General features: G+C 32.4%; 2 long non-coding RNA genes across 2 annotated transcripts in view; both read left to right on the top strand.

Moving 5' to 3' along the window:
• The window catches only part of LOC127853951 (uncharacterized), a 180,633-nt gene that overhangs the window by 102,871 nt on the left and 58,077 nt on the right, over nt 1-19,685 (top strand). The gene's annotated exons all lie outside the window — the stretch shown is intronic.
• On the top strand, nt 7,361-7,965 carry LOC127853954 (uncharacterized). The gene is made up of 2 exons (XR_008036811.1): nt 7,361-7,609; nt 7,772-7,965. It is a non-coding gene; the product is annotated as an uncharacterized LOC127853954 (long non-coding RNA).

Here is a 19,685-nt window from a genome sequence, read left to right as displayed (position 1 = left end):
TAAGGAAAAGTTGAGTTTCGATTGGTTTTGACAATTGATATTGAGCACGCACATGGCCCTTATACACGAAAAATTTCTTGAACAACTTGATATTGAGCACGCATATGTCAAGGAATACCGTTTTCTCCGCCAAATAAGTCTAAAACAACCTCGCATTGGCATGATGTGGTACATGTAGCGATACATATCTAATGTTAAGGCACTGTAAATGTTAGTTTCGTATACGAAATTGGCTATCTGGATCATTAAAATTTTATTTTCAATAGGAATTTAAGTGCATGTTCAATTTATTACTAAATAAAATAAATACATTTTGAACGTTGAGATCTTTACTTTTTGTTGCACGATTTTCTTTTTAAATTAAAACAAAAGTTGTATGCTGTGTTTACGTTGTTACAATTGTTGAGATAAGTCACTATGGATCTGTGACAGCAACCGCAGAAACAACAGCAACAATACGTTCTACTGTAATAACAACTTAAACACCATCAAGAAAAACAGCAGCAAAATGTCTACTATTGTTCGTTAGTTTAAACATAAATGTTGAATATGTGCAACGCTCTCGAGTCCGTTTCCTGGGACTCAAACCAGTACTTGGTGTCTCTCGGTCGCTAGGCGTACAACATATCAAATACCCCAAGGCAACCTGTTATACAACTACTATTGTTATATAAAAGTACTACTACTTTTACTATTGCTAATTCTACTACTTCTATCTATATTTAATTCGATTTTATGATATGAACCCAAATGGTTTGGAAAGTTTTTGATTATTGACACATCAATTACGTTTTACCATGAATTCCACAGCCGATGAAAATAAAGAGCAATCGTCGACAATTATATGGATTGCAACTACGTTGGGATTATGTCTGCTAATAGTTGGCTCCACCACCACTGCTTGTTTGTGTCTCCGAAGGAAGAAAAGTAAGAACATAAATAAATGTACTATATGCTATGTTCTGATATTTTGTCAACAATAAGGGGTTTAACTTGTTTTTTTATTTAATTGAATTACGCATGGACAATTCTTAATTATGTTGCTCTTGTATAGTATAACCATTGCGATGATAAAATAAACATGATATGAACTTAATACGCCATTTTATTGTTTCTAATTTGAATCGCGATTCTATAATATTTTGATAGCAGAATCTTTATTTAAAATGACAATCACAATTAATATAAAAAATAATCTAACTTAGTAAATATATTTATATTTCAAATACAGAGAAGAGGGCCCAAAAAGACATTGAACAGTAAGTACGTTTCAAACACATTACTTTATGTACCAATTTAGAGTTTTAAAAGTATAAAATAACTAAAGTGTGAATATAAAATGGTAAAATTTGTATTGAGATTTCCGTTATCGATAATATTTTGTAGTTGCAATATATATTGTTAACGGCGTTATTTAATGTTTAGGAATGAACTAATACCATCGGAAATTCCACTAGGTGAGTTCGTGATATCATTCAAATACCAAGTCATATTAATTACACAGTAAGCCATACGTCATTTATAACATTATATATGCTTCTATTTTGTGCAAATGGATGTTAACGCAAATGGTTCGCTTAATAAACCGTTCACATAATTGTATTCACACTGTTAGTAACACACAGATTTGTGTAATTCCTATGTTATGTTTAACCCATAACAATCATTTATTGACAACTGTGATTTTTTGTATTTGCAGACAGCAACAGTGGTAATTATGATGTCTTGCCCGACGAAAATAATGAAGACGACAGCAGTACTAATGATGTCTTGCCATACGACAATAATGACCACAACACCGATCATTATGATGTCTTGCCCGACGACAATAATGAAGACAACAGCAGTACGTATGATGTCTTGCCATACGACAATAATGACCACAACCCCGATCATTATGATGTATTGCCCGACGACGTCCATGACGACTTTATCGTTCCGTATGCAGTCGTCCCTTTGTACAATACAGAGCTTGAGGCGACACAAATGTTCACATCTCTCCAGGTTTGTTGTACGATTTAAATTGATGCTTTTAGTTGACGCAGATATATTTAATGTTCCTCTTATATTTAATTGTATTATTTTATCATACAGTTTTTGATCTTCTAATTGTCAACAATAACTTAAATAAATACAAGCAAAGGTATTCCTGATTGTGTTTGGATTGCCAAACGTATATGTTAACTATAACAATTTCATGCCAATTAATTGGCAGCCTAAATAGGTATGTAAATAAATAATCTCAACAGCCGATCTCAACAGCCGATGAATTGACAACAGTTTGACAGACAACGCTTATTAACATGCGAACATACAATTGTAAAAGTAATTGATTTTTCACTGCTAATTTTGCGATCGGAATGCCTTGAAAACTTCTGAACCCAAATGGTTTCCATTTTTCGGTCCAAGGCAGTCCAAAGCAGTGTAATAAATTGTTATCATTTTAGGCTTTATGCTTTTTGTTTTGTTATCTTACTGCCTTGTGTTGAAATGATAATTGGTAGCTTGCTGTAGACTGGCGTATGATCGAAAGGCTCTCTTTTCTAGTGATGTCAAAAGAGTTTCATTATTCTTCTATTTTCTTTAAATAAAGCCGCAAATAACAGATGATTATCTGCACACTGGTTTGCAAGAATCCAGCTACATGATCCCAGCATCATCGTATGTATTGGGCCGAATAGTTGAGAGCGAAACTTCAGTTCAAACACAGTCTGCAGTGGCCGAACAACTAGACAATGCCGCCACATTGGAGACAAAGTACAAGGCTTCCGAAGAACTGAAAAATGTCACTAAAGAAATGACATCACGCAAGCGCCGAAAAACTTTTTGATTACGGTAAAAGTGATGAAACATTGATGCGGAAACAAATTACACCGGCGCCAAACAGGAGAAAAATGATGAAAGTGGGGAAACAAATGACACAGACTTTGAATATTTGGTAAATGACACTCAAGGGGAGAAACACAACGAATCCGGAATCAAGTAGTACGTTTTTTCTTATTAAAATAGTGTACACATTAAGACATATTTCCGAATAGGAATATTTTCATATGGCTTTAACCTATGCAGTCAATTGTTAAATTCCTGACAGCAAAAGTACATGTTTGTGTTGCAAAAATAAATATTTATCCCAATTCACAAGCTTTGTCGAAATAAACGACCTGTAAATAAACCTTATGATTTCAAAAATTCTTGGATATAGTTATCATGCACATTATACCGACGTATTGTTGTTTATAAACCTAACGTCATTTGTCATTTATGGTGTTCGTTCTTTGATTTATTGGTGTTTTATTTTTTTATTTGCGGTTATTGCTGTGTTTTGTTGTTTTTTAAACAAAGACCGTATATTTTGAGAATATTATACGAAAAAAAGAATACTAGGTATAAATATCGAATACAGATTCGTTTATTTGCTCGGCACGTGTGCATCTACCAATAACCCAGGCTTATGGCTCAGTTTTTTTGTAAGCATCGCTAAATAAACTTTTGTTGACTGATTTCCTTTAACGAGTTGAGGAACATTGTTACGAGCAGTTAACGAATCTTTTTTTCGAATCATCAGGACTTGTTTAATACACTTTGAAAGGAGTCGACTGGTTAAACTTGTGAATGGCATGTTCTTCAACAAATGATCAAATAACACTCTTTCAAAATAAAAATTGAACCCCAACAGTTAATCAAGAAAGTTAATTCATTTGATAATACAGTAGGAAATTTTGACAAAATGTATCATGATTTGTGCCGATAACAAAACAATGAGAACCCTATGAAAACTCAAAATGTGATCTTAAGAATATTTAAGAAGAACAACACACCAGATTTGTGATGTTTATATTTCAAAGTAACAAAGTTAATAATGTGTTGAAGATATTTAAGTATTTTGAACACAACAATTTCAAAATACAATGGTAGTCTTTCTATTTTAAACTATATTTAGCCATGTCCATTTTCGGGGTTAAAATGGAATGTTAAACTGTTAGGTTAAAAGATATAATACTTTTCTAAATTTCGTTGCAAGTTTATTTCCGATGTAAAGATGGCTTTTTTACTTTCATGTTGTTTAATGAAATACTTGAAGCTCAATTATGTTGACACCTTTACACCTTTACTTCTAAGGTAAAATATAAATGGTTAACTGTTATATTATGTCTATTAGTATACTAATTGTATTATAGTGTATTGTATCATAAAAAATATACGTTTTAATTTTGACCTACGTATATTCAAAAGTAACCTGTTACTAATTATGATCGCTAATTAACGTTATGTTATTATTTGTTAAACTACACGAGGCCTTTTTATGAATGTATATATACCATATATGTTTTTACCAATGATAATACAAAATTATTAATACTTAATATTACCTAGCGCAGTAGCACTATACTATTTACGCAGTTAACATAGTTTGGTGCAATATGTATGCACCGACGGGAGAAATATAGTTTCCGCTTTGTTTTCATGTCTTAAACAGTCAGTTTGTTACGGTGTCCGCTCTCTAACTCAATAAGTTTTGTCCGATCATACTATGCAATTAGAAATTATTAATATTTAATTCTGAAAATAATGATCTTTTTATACTTATCTTTTGTACAGAGCATATCTCGAAAACTGAAAGAGGTATCAATTTGAAACAAAGTACACAGGCAGATCTCATTTAGGGGATGCGAAGTGAACAGTGAATGCTCTTTTCTTTTTTTACAGTTACTGTCCATTGTTTATGTTTCTCACCTATTTGTAGAGTTATTGACTTATAGTAATTTTTACTTTACATTCGTCCATAATTACTCAAATGTAATTTATAGAGCGGGAAGATGTAATGATATAGAGCGGGGGCTTTCGTTTATTTCTGACCTATTTCTTGTCTCATTCTGTTAAACGAGCGAAGCAATTGTGTCTGGAACAGTGTTTTCCCTGAATTATCCTGATTAAAATATAAAAAAAATAAATATGTGTGAGAATATGAATAATTTTTCGATGTATTTTATATCGTCCATGCTCCCATTTTCTGTCTCAAGCTTAATATTTGTATGAATTGTTGTTGGTTTCAAAATCATTTCAAGCTTCTTTTCTAACTATCTTGTTAAATCATGAAGCATGAATGTTTTGCTTCGTACATTTCCTGAATGTGTTTTTGCGCATATATATTCTAAAAATTAGAAACAAAGACGTTAGTTAACATAACTATGACTTGAACAATTAACGTGTGACTCTTTTAATGAATACATGATTCCAATACGAACTAGTTAATGTCGCAAGAAAATAGCGTAAATGACATATATTCAAATTGGTAATTTTTGCCCAATAATGCTTTTAAATTTATATTTATTTTATCAATATGCTTCATTCGAACTTTAATTAAACTAACTTTATATGTTATCGCGCGATCTCTGTTCGATTTTTTAAAATTCTACAGTGAAGTAAGAAACATATTATTCATCTAAACACTTCTCTGTTCCAGATTTATTCCGTGTTTATCATTTCCGATTAGGAACATACACAACTTATGTACTGTTGCGTTGAGCTATTTAATTTTCCAGAATTTGATTTGTAGTTACCAACTCAAGTATTTGACCATTATTAAGGAAATGGTATCTTATTTTAAGAAAAGATTATTAATAGACTGCAAACAATGTTATTAAAGGCTTGTTCTTTAAAACAGTAAATGCTCTTATTTAAAATTAGTATGTATCCATATCAATATATGCACAGCAGAAATATATACTTGTTAAAATCCAACTTTTATCATGCCATGTATCTTTGTATTGTATATTTGTCGAATGATAAGTTTGTAATGCTTAAGCTAAATAAATATCATGTTCTGTACTGTTATTTCTGATATTGACCGGTTTCATTGTCGCAAGCACACCATGGTCAATAAGTATATTCATAATTGCACTGTTATGGGGAAAGTGAACGATAACAGTTATGGTTGTGTTTTTTATTATTACAAGTTAATAAAATGCTGGTGAAAATGTTCAATGTTAAATAATCGATATCCAAAGAATTGTTATAAACTTCTTACATCCTTTGATGATGCAGGTAGTATGTTTGAAACAAACGTTTAACATGTATTGTTTGCCCATCTGTTGAGAATTCCTCAGATCACACATAATATTAAAATTTTATCTTTAATATCAAGCATCAACATATAACTTACGCGGTGCTATTATACATTTATACAATTGTATTCAATACTTCAAGATTTTACAATATATGTAAATGCAAAAAGGAAATACAATTGAATTACAAAAATTCAGCTTTTCAATAAATAACAGTGTGTTTATTGTCTAGATATATATGATATATCGATAATAGACTTTGAATATCATGTATTTTATTAATGGCCCAAACATTTGCAAGTACGAATGAAGTGTCTATAAAGCTGGTCTTAATGAAAAGCAGCAATCTAACTTTTGTATTCATTAATTGCAGACGCAAAAGAATAACGTGTCCGAGAAATCTTTTATATCAGTAAATTGTTATATGCATACAATAACAATATATATATCTTTATGAATAAATAACTGATTTCTTGATTTTATGCGCATGCATATATATTAATAGTACACATGCAATGTAATGTGGGTCGTATTCCTTTATTAACAAATAAAATTATGTTGTACTCTGTTCTTTTTATTGTCTGCCCTGCTAACCGGGGGAGTTAAGTACCAAAAACACAACCAACTGATGAAAGTATACAACATTTTGTCCTTGGTGATACCAAGAATGAATTGAACTCAAACTCTTGACATGTAGAGCATTTTTTATACGAAACATGATTAGGCATAGAAGATGAGTGGATATAATTACTATCTGTGGTTAAAAAATAACGTTGTTAAACAAACGGTGGGTAATGGAGTCTGAAACAATTGAGCATACTTCGTGTGTGTTTCATTGAATAAACTTTTTAATATTTCTTGCTTCAACATTTTGTTTTTGTAAACAACATGTTGGAACTAATACTTTATCTTTGGATACAATTTATTATCACATGCACTATGCTTTTACTGACACTGCAAAAGTTGAAATAAGAATCCATATATATTAATTATATTCTATAAGAAACAAAATAGTATAATTTGTTTATTTACCGAAGTTGGTTATTCACGGAGACATACATTTCTGAAGTTCTTTTCACAGGTCTTAATACCACTTACTAAATAAACTGTATATATCAAGCAGTATATGTACCGAGCTAAGTCTTGATGTCCCCACTTCATGACTGGAGGTGACATACAGATTTCCCTTTTCCGTTAGTGTGCTTCTTAAAAAAAAAGAAAAAATCTGGATTATGTTATCCAACCCTCATTTTCCCTTAATTATATTATGCTATTTAGAGAAAACTTTATGATTTTTAACCAGGTTTTCCGAAGGAAAAAACTGGTTATTAGATTGGCGAATGCGGGCGGGCTGGCTGGCGGGCTGGCTGGCTGGCTGGCGGGCTGGCGGGCTGGCGGAATAAGCTTGTCCGGGCCATAACTATGTCGTTCATTGTCAGATTTTAAAATCATTTGGCACATTTGTTCACCATCATTGGACGGTGTGTCGCGCGAAATAATTACGTCGATATCTCCAAGGTCAAGGTCACACTTTGAGTTCAAAGGTCAAAAATGGCCATAAATGAGCTTGTCCGAGCCATAACTATGTCGTTCATCGTCAGATTTAAAAATCATTTGGCACATTTGTTCACCATCATTGGACGGTGTGTCGCGCGAAATAATTACGTCGATATCTCCAAGGTCAAGGTCACACTTTGAGTTCAAAGGTCAAAAATGGCCATAAATGAGCTTGTCCTGGCCATAACTATGTCATTCATTGTGAGATTTTAAAATCATTTGGCACATTTGTTCACCATCATGGGACGGTGTGTCCCACGAAAGAATCACGTCAATATCTCCAATGTCAAGGTCGCCACGACTAAAAATAGATTTAAAAAAAAAAAAAAACTTACAAAGAGGGTTAATTTTTTTTGGTCATTTCAAAAGTTCAGTTTGAGTTTTCTCCCTTTATCAGATTTTTTTTTCACAATGAAAACCTGGTTTTGTGACAATTTTGTCCCTTGTAATTGATTTTTATTCAGGTTTTAAACACATAATATACAAGTTATAAATCAAATTTACATAACAAGTATTTCTAAAAGTATAACAATTATTACTAAAAGTATTTGTGAGATTGCTGCTGAACAAAACCTATGGTCTAAACACTGCCGTAAACATAATATAAATTAAGATATTACAATAAAAAGGAACACAAAAGTGCGGCAAAATAAAAGGTCTTAATAAAGCGTATCAACTCAGACTAGTTTTGAAGGGAACAGATCAGCAACTACCTCACACTTAAAATATGGTTAAATCTTACTCTATGGTATTTTAAAGCTTAAATTATGAGCAGCTTAATGTTATTGCCTCCATTTTTGTGTTGTTTATATATCAAACATATTCGTTACTATGTATATTGTGAATGTTTAAGTACATGTATTAAAATGTGTAATTAACATGCTATTTTTGTGTTGATAAAGACCGATTTGTAATCTTTATTAATGGTTATGGAATTTAACAGCAAACCGAACGGTAACATACGACCGCATCAATTGTAAATAAACTGCCCGACAATTTCAAGTCACCTTCCGATTGAAAACATCTTAGACGGTTCATAGTCTTATTATATTCTTACCTACATTAAAAGTCACCTTGCAACGATAACGAGATGTATGAGATGTGTTTATTGTAGTCTTTGACAGCGCTATGTTTCAAATTATTTCTAGTCCTTAACAATATACAGGTGCACAAATTACATTCGATTTAAAATGATTGCGCATGCATATAAAAAATCTGGACAAGGAATGTTTATTTTGAGCATTCTTCAATGCTGTACTATGCCGGATATTTCCTTGGAGAGTTGTGTGTTACAACCTATTAACCGTCCCTTATTTGAGCTATGCGTTATTAATGCCGCTTAGTTGTTTAATAAACATGTTATATCCATTTTATGTCAATCTACGGAAGTTGCTCGCCATTTACCAAAGCTACCGAATATGTGTGATGACGACTATTACTTCGAAATATCGATTCGTTGTTTCGCGATCTCGCATCGTAGTCTAGACCCATAGCAACTTGTTTTCGCATTAAGGCCTTTGTTGTTCATAGCAAAATCCCGATGTCATATAGCAAAATAAATATGCAATACAGCAATATTAATTGTGCGATCTCGACTTGCGTTTTCTGTGAATATACGTAGGCGAAACCATGGTGCGAAATCACGAGATAACGAACGAAGATCATGATATGAACATCGTGTTTCTTATTGTGATGTCGCGTTCTCGCATGAGATTTCGCTCAGTCGTGTCGTGATCGCGCTTGTAATCAAGAGATCGACAATGCTAAACAGCGGATGGTCTGAATGTAAACCCGTAGATATCGGTGTGGACTATGACCTCAGTGAAATCCGAGTGGTCAAAACTTACAAAAAAATCTTTTTTACTTCCGTGTTGTTTAGGAGAATGATCGAAACGCGTAATAATGGTTGGGACCAATCCGCCGTAACATACATTCATAATTTGTTTTATTTATGTATAGTTTTTGTTCTTTAATGGTGCCATTACATAATATTAAAAGTGTGTGTATCAATAATGATATTAAATTAAATATTCGCTACAGGAGGAATGTACGCATGGTGGTTGTTATTAAAACGTGTAAAAAAAAGAAAAGATATAGACTTTTTCCTTTTATACATAAGCAGCTGTATTATAATGATATGGATATGTCTTATGTCTGATATAAATTATGCACAACTGGAACAATAGTCATAAAGGAAGTATTTATAGTATTTATAGCATTGACAGTGGGTTTATTGTTTAGTTACAGACAGAAATTTAATGGGTTTCCCACAAATATAAATATAATCTAACCATCTAATATACCTGTTTATGTTCATTAATGTTTAGCTCATCCGAGGACAAGGTCACAATATATTTAAATATGCCTTAACAAATTCAATGTAAAAGCAATAACTTAAACAAAAAATAAAGGCAAACTTTTGCGCATAGAGACCCTCATAACCATTCATTTTCTTAACGAGCATAAAGCCGAAATGATTAAAACAATAACAACTATAGGTCATGTGGTATGCAACAAAGAACTCGGCGCGAATCAGCGGTTACTGTTTTACGGCCACCTTTTTAACGGCTTCTCTCAGTTGATGAGGGTTTCCCGCCAACTGTCGAATTCCATGTAGTCACCAACATAAAAGTAACACAGTGAATTTTTACTACAAAACCTTTTTTTGCCTACCACATGCACACATACATTTTTAAAAGTTAAAGTCATGGTAACTGACCATACAGAGAATTGTGTCTTCAAATAAATACCGTTTATTTTTAGAGAGTATAGCATTGAACACCAAAAATATTTAGAACATCTGTAACCTAAAAGGAGCGCATGGGGAGCGTGTGGGATAGTGTGATGACCATCGACCGGCCATCAATCCGTCTGTTTTTTACATTGTTTGGGATTAACGGATTTACTTTTCAGTTACAATTTTGAAATATGATAGAAGTAACATACGCTTAATTTGTGTATTTCCCTAACTTACTGCATTCTACTTACATCCGGTATATATACTATGTTAGCTGCTTAAGATGATTTAAGATAGTTAAACTTTAAAGTTTGTAAGATTAAACCGGGATAAAACATTTTATCCGGTTTATATTGTAACTGAACGAGTCATAAAACCTGGCAACCCGACCAAACTTTGCGGGGTTTTCTTCAAATCAAACCCGGACATCAAATGTTATGCCAGTCAGTAAATAGTGTCATAATTTCAAAACATAAACAGTAATTTTGAAATTTAACATTTGATCGATGAAGTGCATGACTTAAGTAAATCATTCTGACGACATTTTTAGGACATGATAATTCTTCCTGTAGCATGATTTTGAAAGACATAAGACATATTATGAATTGACTTCCCGGCATGTAAAGAAGTTTTGTTAATACAAAGTGTATGATAGTGTTATGAATACGGGCCCTTGTTGACCGCGGATTTTCAAGACCACAAGGAAGTACTAAAAAAAGGTTATAAATGACATTCAACAATTCATTCAAGGGTACGTGAAAGTTAAATACCATGAGTGATTAGTTGTTCATCGCCTACGTGCATTTCGTTCAAATGCAGATGTTCACGATCAGATTACATTAATAATACTGAATACGTGCACAGTTACCCGGTGTCTTTAATACGATATCATGTATCTAATAACCAAATATAAATGACAATGACGTATACAGCGGCTGTTCAGATTTCATGAAGAAACGGTCATTTTTTCACAAAAATACCACATGGTTAAATTTACATCTAATGAAATAAAGTGTACAATGAAAAACACGGGGATATGCATCTTCTAAGACATTTCATACATCATGCCTCATACTGTTTCCAGGACTCTCATTGGTATTTGTTCTCTGTCTTCCTTCCGGTATTTTTGTCAGTTAGGGAACAAATAGGCGTAACCTTGATATATATAATATATTTACACTCTTATTAAAATACATTAAATTCGGGGGTTTAATGTTGTTTTATGAAGTTGCGGGTAATTGTATCATTCAATCAATCTAATTCTAAATACAATGATATGTTATTATTTTCTATAAAAGGGCATAGTGAAAAAAAGCACTTAGCAAGTCGCGCAATGAAATGTTTCATAACTATTCTATTAACAAGGTTACTGATGATATTTTGGTCGTTTTATTATTTATTGTAATTTTATCAAAAGCTAACGGGAATATTAAATAACAAACACACAAGCAACCTACGTAACTTCAAAAGTGCCTTCACGTAAAAGAAAACGATACAAGTCTGGTTTATAGATTCGCGCTAATATACCAAGTAAAACCTGAAAACCACCTGTTTACTTCTTCCTAAAACAGTCTCATCCTGTATTTATGTTACTGCCCGTGAAATCCTCTGCACGCATTCCTATTTTAACATCAGCAGTAGGTCGACAAAGTCTTAAAAGTGAAACGATATTTGTAACCGTCTCTCTTCACGAAATAATTGCCCTGACATTTCCTTGTATTCGTGCCCGACTGTTGACGCATTTTTCGCGTGTAACCATGTAACATAATGGCAAGAAAACTACACACGCGTCGCTGTCCATACATACTCTGAACGTCATTTGTTGCTTTAGTGAATAATGTTCTTGTATTATTCAATATAAAAGGAGAAATGTTAACCTATAGTGGAAGGCAAAGGAACATTTATACATGTATTCTTTTTTTATGAATTGTCCAAAAACATGTAAAAGTAGTAAAGAGTGTTGAATACCTGATATTATGTCAAAATATGCGCACTTGTGCAAACCTCATCCGGGTTCGTTATCCAATTAATTGTTCAAAAAATTGAAATAACAAGAAAGGACGTGTATTAAATTACGAGTAAGACCGTGTTCTCAAAATGATGAATTGCTTCTTTTGGCAGACGATGACATCTTGTACCGAAAGAAATTATTTATTTTGCCTCTATGTAGTTTTTATCACCAATTCAACTGTTCAATGTATAATGTTTCATCGGCGATTTTATAAGAGCGTGATCACGAAATATTATGAATGCAATTGTATTCTTATGTCTGTTGTGTTTTTTTTTGCAACAAAACACGCATTTTTCATTTTAAAAGGGAATTTTACATATTTGAAGAAGCTTGTGTATCAGATTATCACGATATGGTATTTAAGCGCTCGTAATTGCTAATTGTAAGAGAACAACATATCTTACTGGTTAGCAAAATTACGATGGAATAAAACGGCGCTAATTAGCATCTGATTCTACCAATGTAACAAAATGGCGTGTATGATTGCATTGTGTTAAAGATAACGACATGTACGGTACATAAATTGAAATTGACGTTCATTTAATGACAAGCAAAGTTATGAAATGCCATGTTTTAATTTTCATGCTGACCATCTGTCCACACTGTCGGCGTTTTGATAACAGTATGTGTTATGTGTTGGTAATGTAATAAATTATCACAGATTGCTAAATCTACCTTTCAAAAAGATGTGTTGTTTTAAAGTTCTTTTGGATATTACAACTGACTGTCTGTCCATAGTATTCACTTAAGCATGTTATAATGTCCCGAAATTAATCAATACTTATTTGCATCCTTAATTGAAGACAGCTCAAAGTTCATATCGTTTGGAATTTAAAAAATAAACTACATCTTCGAAGATGTGCTGTTTTTGCTATTTGCTTTGTTCTTTTGAATTTAAACTTCAAAAATTGCAGACAAGAAATATTAAAAAGATAAGTTAAAAATCAGTGTGATGTGTCGGATTTTTATGGAGTGTCTTTATGCCTTAAATATTGGAAAACTGATGTTATGACGTAACAGATGAGCTATCCAACCACCGAACCACCCTCATCTACAACAATATGCTACTAAGTTTTCTGATTACGAGCAATGTAATTGGCATATGTTGCTGGATATGCTCCAGTAAGTTATTGGCATAAAGTAGCTGCATAATGAAGCTGCGTTTGTTGTTTTAAGAACATATTTCAAAGAAAAACATTGTCTAGTGAACAGTCGCCATTTCTTAAAGAAATCGCATTTTTTTGTCGCCATTTGCGCTAAAGTAGATCGACAGAGGTAATCCTGCTTTTAACTTCACGAAAGGTTTAACCCGGTCTGGTATCGTATTGTGTTATTGTTATAGAATCTATTTTAAGTCGCCTATTTAAACTGTGGTGGAGCACAAAGTGACACAAATGGAAACATGATCTAGCCAAATTTAAAAAGTTGACACTGCAAAACTGCTGAGAGAAATAGGAAACCAAAATGCGTTAAAAATAACAAACCACACATCGCTACACGATGACACATGTTATTGGATATAAAACTATAAATGACAGAACTGATGGGTAAACGTGTTTTAATATATTGATGGGTATGTCCATTAGCCCATGCATGTTGCTAAATGGCAATCAATCTTACCAAAGTTCATTTTATTTATTAATAATTGGATGTTTGTATATGAAAAATGTTTAGTTCATTATGCTATTTGTTGAAAAAGTTCCTGCAATTTTAATTCGCATTTGTGCTTCTTTATACAAACAAAATGTTTGTTTTGTGTGGGATGTGTAATTGCATTTAAACGAAATTTTGTGGCACGCGAAAATTCATCTAGGGACTTTTATCCATTTTATGTGGTAATCGGTAAACTAGGTAATTCTTAGACTGAATGATATTTTTTAAAACGTACTGGCGAAATCCATAACCATTATTTTGAAGTTTGAGTTATATCAAAACAAACAAAACAATAAACTTAATAAAGAAAACCAAAATAAGTAATGCGATATATTATTCTTAAATAGCAGTGTTGGGAAATAAAACCCGATATAGCTCGACAGTGTACTCTTAATCGGTTTTGTTCGTGCACGTATTTCACGAAGTTCATGACGCAATGACAGCAATTCATTATAAAATTTACCCTGTCACCGGATCTTTGCATTGCTATACGATAGGGTAGCTCAAGCATCAACAAAAATGTTAAACGAAAAGACCGGTTTAGCACTGTATAGAGACATTTTATTACGTTATGTTTTGTTAAATGGGGAAAATATAAGCGAGTAAGCAATTCATGTCCTTATGTGCATGGCATTGTAACGCCGGTGTATGATTAAAGCTTAACTTTCTGATTTGATTGATTTGCTGGTCATAACTCTGTTTTATAATATACTTTTGCTTAAAATCGCATTTGTTTGGTGCCATAGAACGACCATATAGGGATTTGTTCAAAATTTAGTAAAATAACAATTTTAAGACAAAATGTCATAAAATCGAAAAAGAATGTATGTATTTTATATTGATGATAAAGAACACTCCTGACTGACAATCTAAAAAAATACCCATTTGTTTAATAATATTAATCAATAAAAATTGGAATGAAATGAACGTGTGTATCGCTTTACATCGAATATTTAGCAAAATACAAGTTTTCCAACATACAGTTCGAACAATGATTCATATTCAAACGCCCATGTCGTAGAGTGATAGGTGCTAGCTTTTGCCCCGAGTTAGAAGCTCTGTACAGGCACACTTTTTATTTTATCTTTTCCTTATTATAATCATTTAAAACTTTGTCAAATATGATAATTTTGCAAGTGAATTCTTAAAATATTTTTGTTAATTATTCGATAGCCTTTGAACAAGCCTACTGTATACTGAAACAATGGTGTCCGTCTTGCCGTTCGTGCTGCTATCGGGTTGATGCTCTAGAACATACATCGATAACAATCAGAGATCTCAACATATAACTTCATAGATAAAGTGATTTCATTGAAGGAATGTGCATTGCGCAAGAACCATTACATGATACCATAATTGCGTGGTTATTGCCCTTGTGAATTGTAAAACTTCACAGTTGTAACTGCTTACGACACATAAAATATATGATTTACGTCATTCCCTTTATATCTAACCAATAAATAAGAAGTAGCTAAGCTCTACTAGAAAAGCGGTATGGTGGGGGCTATTTACGGCTATTTGCGGTTATTTCAGAAGTTTTGCACTCATATCACGGCGGACGGTAACCTACTCACACATTGCCTGGTTCAGCAAGTTAACTAGTATTAAGTGCTCATTCTTACGCTATATACTGACAACTGCCTTTCCTACATCAGAGGTAGGAGCTTAATTTCCGTAAGAATAATTTAAAAACAGATCCTCACTTTACTGATGTGGACGGTTCAGGAATCAAATCACGTGATTCTCGGATGATTTGAAGTCCAGAGATATTGATAGCATTCATGAAGATTTTTGCTTGCAAGATGTATCTGCCGAAAGAAGGACTGAAATTACCCAATATTTCAGTTTAAAGGAGTTATAACGAATGCAAGCGTTTTTATTATTTATTTAAATTATTGGCATGTTTGAATGTTAGCTGATAATTAACAACAAAAAGCGCGTGTTTTATATGTATTGAGGAAAATTCTAGGCACATCTCATTTAGTATGAAAAAAATTAACGTTATATGATCTAGTTTGTCTGAAAACATCACGATATATGTCACCTATGAGAGTTAGATATCTGATAACCTAGCAGTCACAGGAAACGTAACGTATAACACTTTTGTCACTTTATGTAATTGAATTAAAACAAGTTAAAATAATGAAAAATGGAACATTCTTACATTACAAAAGATAGTTTATCGGGTTTGATCTATTCCGCTCAATGTTTGGTAATCGAGCGGCAATTATATGCCCCCATATACTTAAGATTGATATAATTCAAAGATTAAGAATAAAGTACATTTTAGAAGCTTAATAGATTTTTTCTATATAAAATATGTTTATTTGTTAAATGACCTACTAAGAAGGACGTGATTAATTGCAAATATTTGTTATATGCAATAAACCGTAATAAACCAATTACAAAGAGCGCATGGGAGTGGTTGACGTAAGACTAGGTGAAATTTAACTGATTTACCCTATTTGTATACATAAACCTTTTAGCCGTATCGTCATTAAAACATTTCATTCATGTATACTGTACAGGTCGGTGTCAGTAAATGTTTATGAGCTATAAAAAGAAACAAACATATGTTTACACCCATGTACAACTGAAATAATACATATTTTATATCGTTGCTAAAACTTGTCTATACACGTTATATCTTTACTATTTTGTCTGGTAAATAGCTAAGCTTATACATGGACTGCACGTGTATGTCAATCTGAAGCCTTGATCAATATGTGTATCTTTTTCTTTCATTATTTTGGTTTTGCCAGTGTTGTTGATTATGTCGAAACAGATATTGCATCAAGTTATTTAAATAAACTAGAAAGATGTATGTATATATACTATAAAAGTATTAACATTTAAGTAGAGGCCAATTTGGAGACAACGCTGGGGAAATATCATTGTTTTGTTTTATTTAAACAGTTTGTTTAAGCATTTGTTTTACTAGTATATCTATTTTAAGTTTGGTGACATGAAAGTGGATTTCCACAATTTATACATGTAATCTTGGATCCCAAACATTAAGACATAACAAATGGGGATAATTGTTTAAATATGTGTCGTCTCTCCTTTACTTAAAACTCCGCTACCAACAATTCGTAGTACAACCGGTATTACATTTAATTCATTTGAAAATTGCCATCCCTATAAAATAATTGCATTAGGCCATATTCAATTATATTAATTATTATAAAATTATGAATATGGCATGCTGGGACAGTTGAGAAAATATGCATTGTATTTAGTCATTTTATTATTCGAAAAAACGCTGTAAAATATTATTAATATGATGAATAATTTTATTTTGAGATCATTATGTAATAAAAAAAACTATGATCTATTCATTGTATGAAACATTTTATTGATATATTTGGTGATATTATAATGTGTTTATAAAAGAGCGTTTATTTATGTGCGACGCTCGCCGACAGGACACTTCAACAATACGAATCGTTGTTTTTAATACGAATAATACATGTTTGACTGGTTGAGCAAAGCACATTCAAAACTCCACGCAGCGGTAATATTCCCCCGGCTACTGGCGATAACCACTGCCATCACGAGAAAATCCTTCTAGATCCGGAAGAATATTTTTTTAAGATCATATTATGAAAGTAGTATAATTTTCTTTTATATTTTGAAAATGTTGTATAAGTTTAGGTTCCTAATAAAAAAACTAAATTTTAAAACAAAACGATAAATTTATTGTACCACGTGGCTCTGCTATACTCGCGAGGTTGGTTATAACGGCATGGATTTGATCGAGCTATGCTGAGAACCAGTCAAAGGTTGCAAAGATTCATGATGTTGAATGGCTTTTACACAGGTGCAAACGTCGGAAAGTATTACTTTGTACAAACAATAACTACGTAAGCGCCTCGGTCAACGCAATTCTAATAAATTAGTAAATTGTTTAACGGTCAATATGTCAAATAACATACCTTTTTTGCCATATAGAGTTTCTGAAATATTTCAATATGTTACTAAAACAAATAAATCATAGTAGTGTATGGTGATCGTAAAAATGCAGCCTGTTTGTTTTTATCAGTTACATTTGTCCAAATTACTACCTGGATAGTTATTTTTACGCTTCGCTCAACCAGACCTAGTTTGATGCCCCACATTTCATATCGTATTGGTGTTTTATACTGATCGGCAAAATGTGTTAAAACTTAACGCATTCATCGAATGATAAACATCGTCTTGAAAATTAAGTGACCTCAATACAGTGGAGTGCGGCAATATGAATACGTATAGATTTTTCACTGTTATGGTTTACCAGGGGCCCGTATTTGCACACCTAATGCAGTATAAGACCGCGCGCAAAAGCTTTTGAAGTGTGCAAGGAGATATCATCTTGTTTTGTCGAGAGATGATATCACTTTATCTTAATTAGTGTATTTTATAAACGTCCATGCCATGAATGGTTATAGAAGATGGTATCATTTGAAAAGTAAGGAAAATGACGTGACATAAACTGAGAAAATATACACATGTTTTTGTTAATATTCGCTCCTGATGAAGACCATAGTAGTTCAAACTTTTAGTTTTCTTTTTCTTTGTTCGTAGCTCTCAGTTTACCTCTTTTTAACATGGGCTCTGTATACATATTTTATTTCACTTTATAATCTATTGTGACCATTATCTTTGTTTGCACGTGTCAAGAATTTAAGTGCCCTACCAAACTAGCATGCATCTAAAACGTTTAGTGTACAATTCGCAGCATTCATTTTGATCTCACTCACGATATTCGCAGTGAACTTATGCATGTGGCATCGGTACTGCACCAGATGCGGCAGCAATCTGACCGTTTACGTCAATGTATGTGTATGTGTATAAAATGTATCAAGTGATATAGTTTTGCATTTCAGTTTATCAGCGATTGGACTCTTGTCTCCATATCTTTAATAGCAGTATAAAGTCTTTGCAACATGCCGATAGGTAATAAAATGAAAAACTTTTTAAGAAGAACCATATTTCATATCGAGATTGAAAAGAGTCAATAAACATGCGTTACGTATTGTGTGGAAACATGTGATACTGGACTGTATCAAAACTGTAATTGCAACATTCTATTTCATAGTTATTGGATGGTTTTATGATACGAGCTTATTATATAAAGAAAAATATTTAGCACTAGCATACAACGAACATAAAATAAACCACTACAAAGCTCATTTATTTAAGAAAAACGATTCATAACAAACAAAACAAATCGTTTTGACCAAACGGAATATACGTTATTGTGTCCAAACTCGCAATGTATTAAAAAAAATCTATAAAAGAAGTTGATACTAATAACCATTTGTTTTTAGTTGTGCAAGCGTTCCTAATTTATTATGGCAATGATATGGTATTTATATTGTCAAAAATTTCTTTAACATGACGTGTAATTATTCTTAGCAAAATGAAGTGAAAACAAAGAAAAGTTAGCTGAACAGATGTGTACATTCAGATTTTCCATATACATAAAAAGCGTAACTTCGATAAACGTTTAATTTGTACTGCGATGAATGCAATTTAACTATTCTGTTAGTTTAATGGTTGGGTCGGTACTTCTTGTGATAAATTCTGTGCTAAATGTAAATTTCGGCATGTGATAAAATCACTTGTTCCACCAAAAGTATGCATTGACCTTCTCTATGCGCTTACCGCATTTTAATCGTGT

The sequence above is a fragment of the Dreissena polymorpha genome, chromosome 12, assembly GCF_020536995.1.
Source record: "Dreissena polymorpha isolate Duluth1 chromosome 12, UMN_Dpol_1.0, whole genome shotgun sequence".
Classification (NCBI taxonomy): Eukaryota; Metazoa; Mollusca; class Bivalvia; order Myida; family Dreissenidae; genus Dreissena; species Dreissena polymorpha.
Note: the sequence above shows the minus strand (reverse complement) of the source record. Positions and strands in the feature narration are given on the sequence as shown.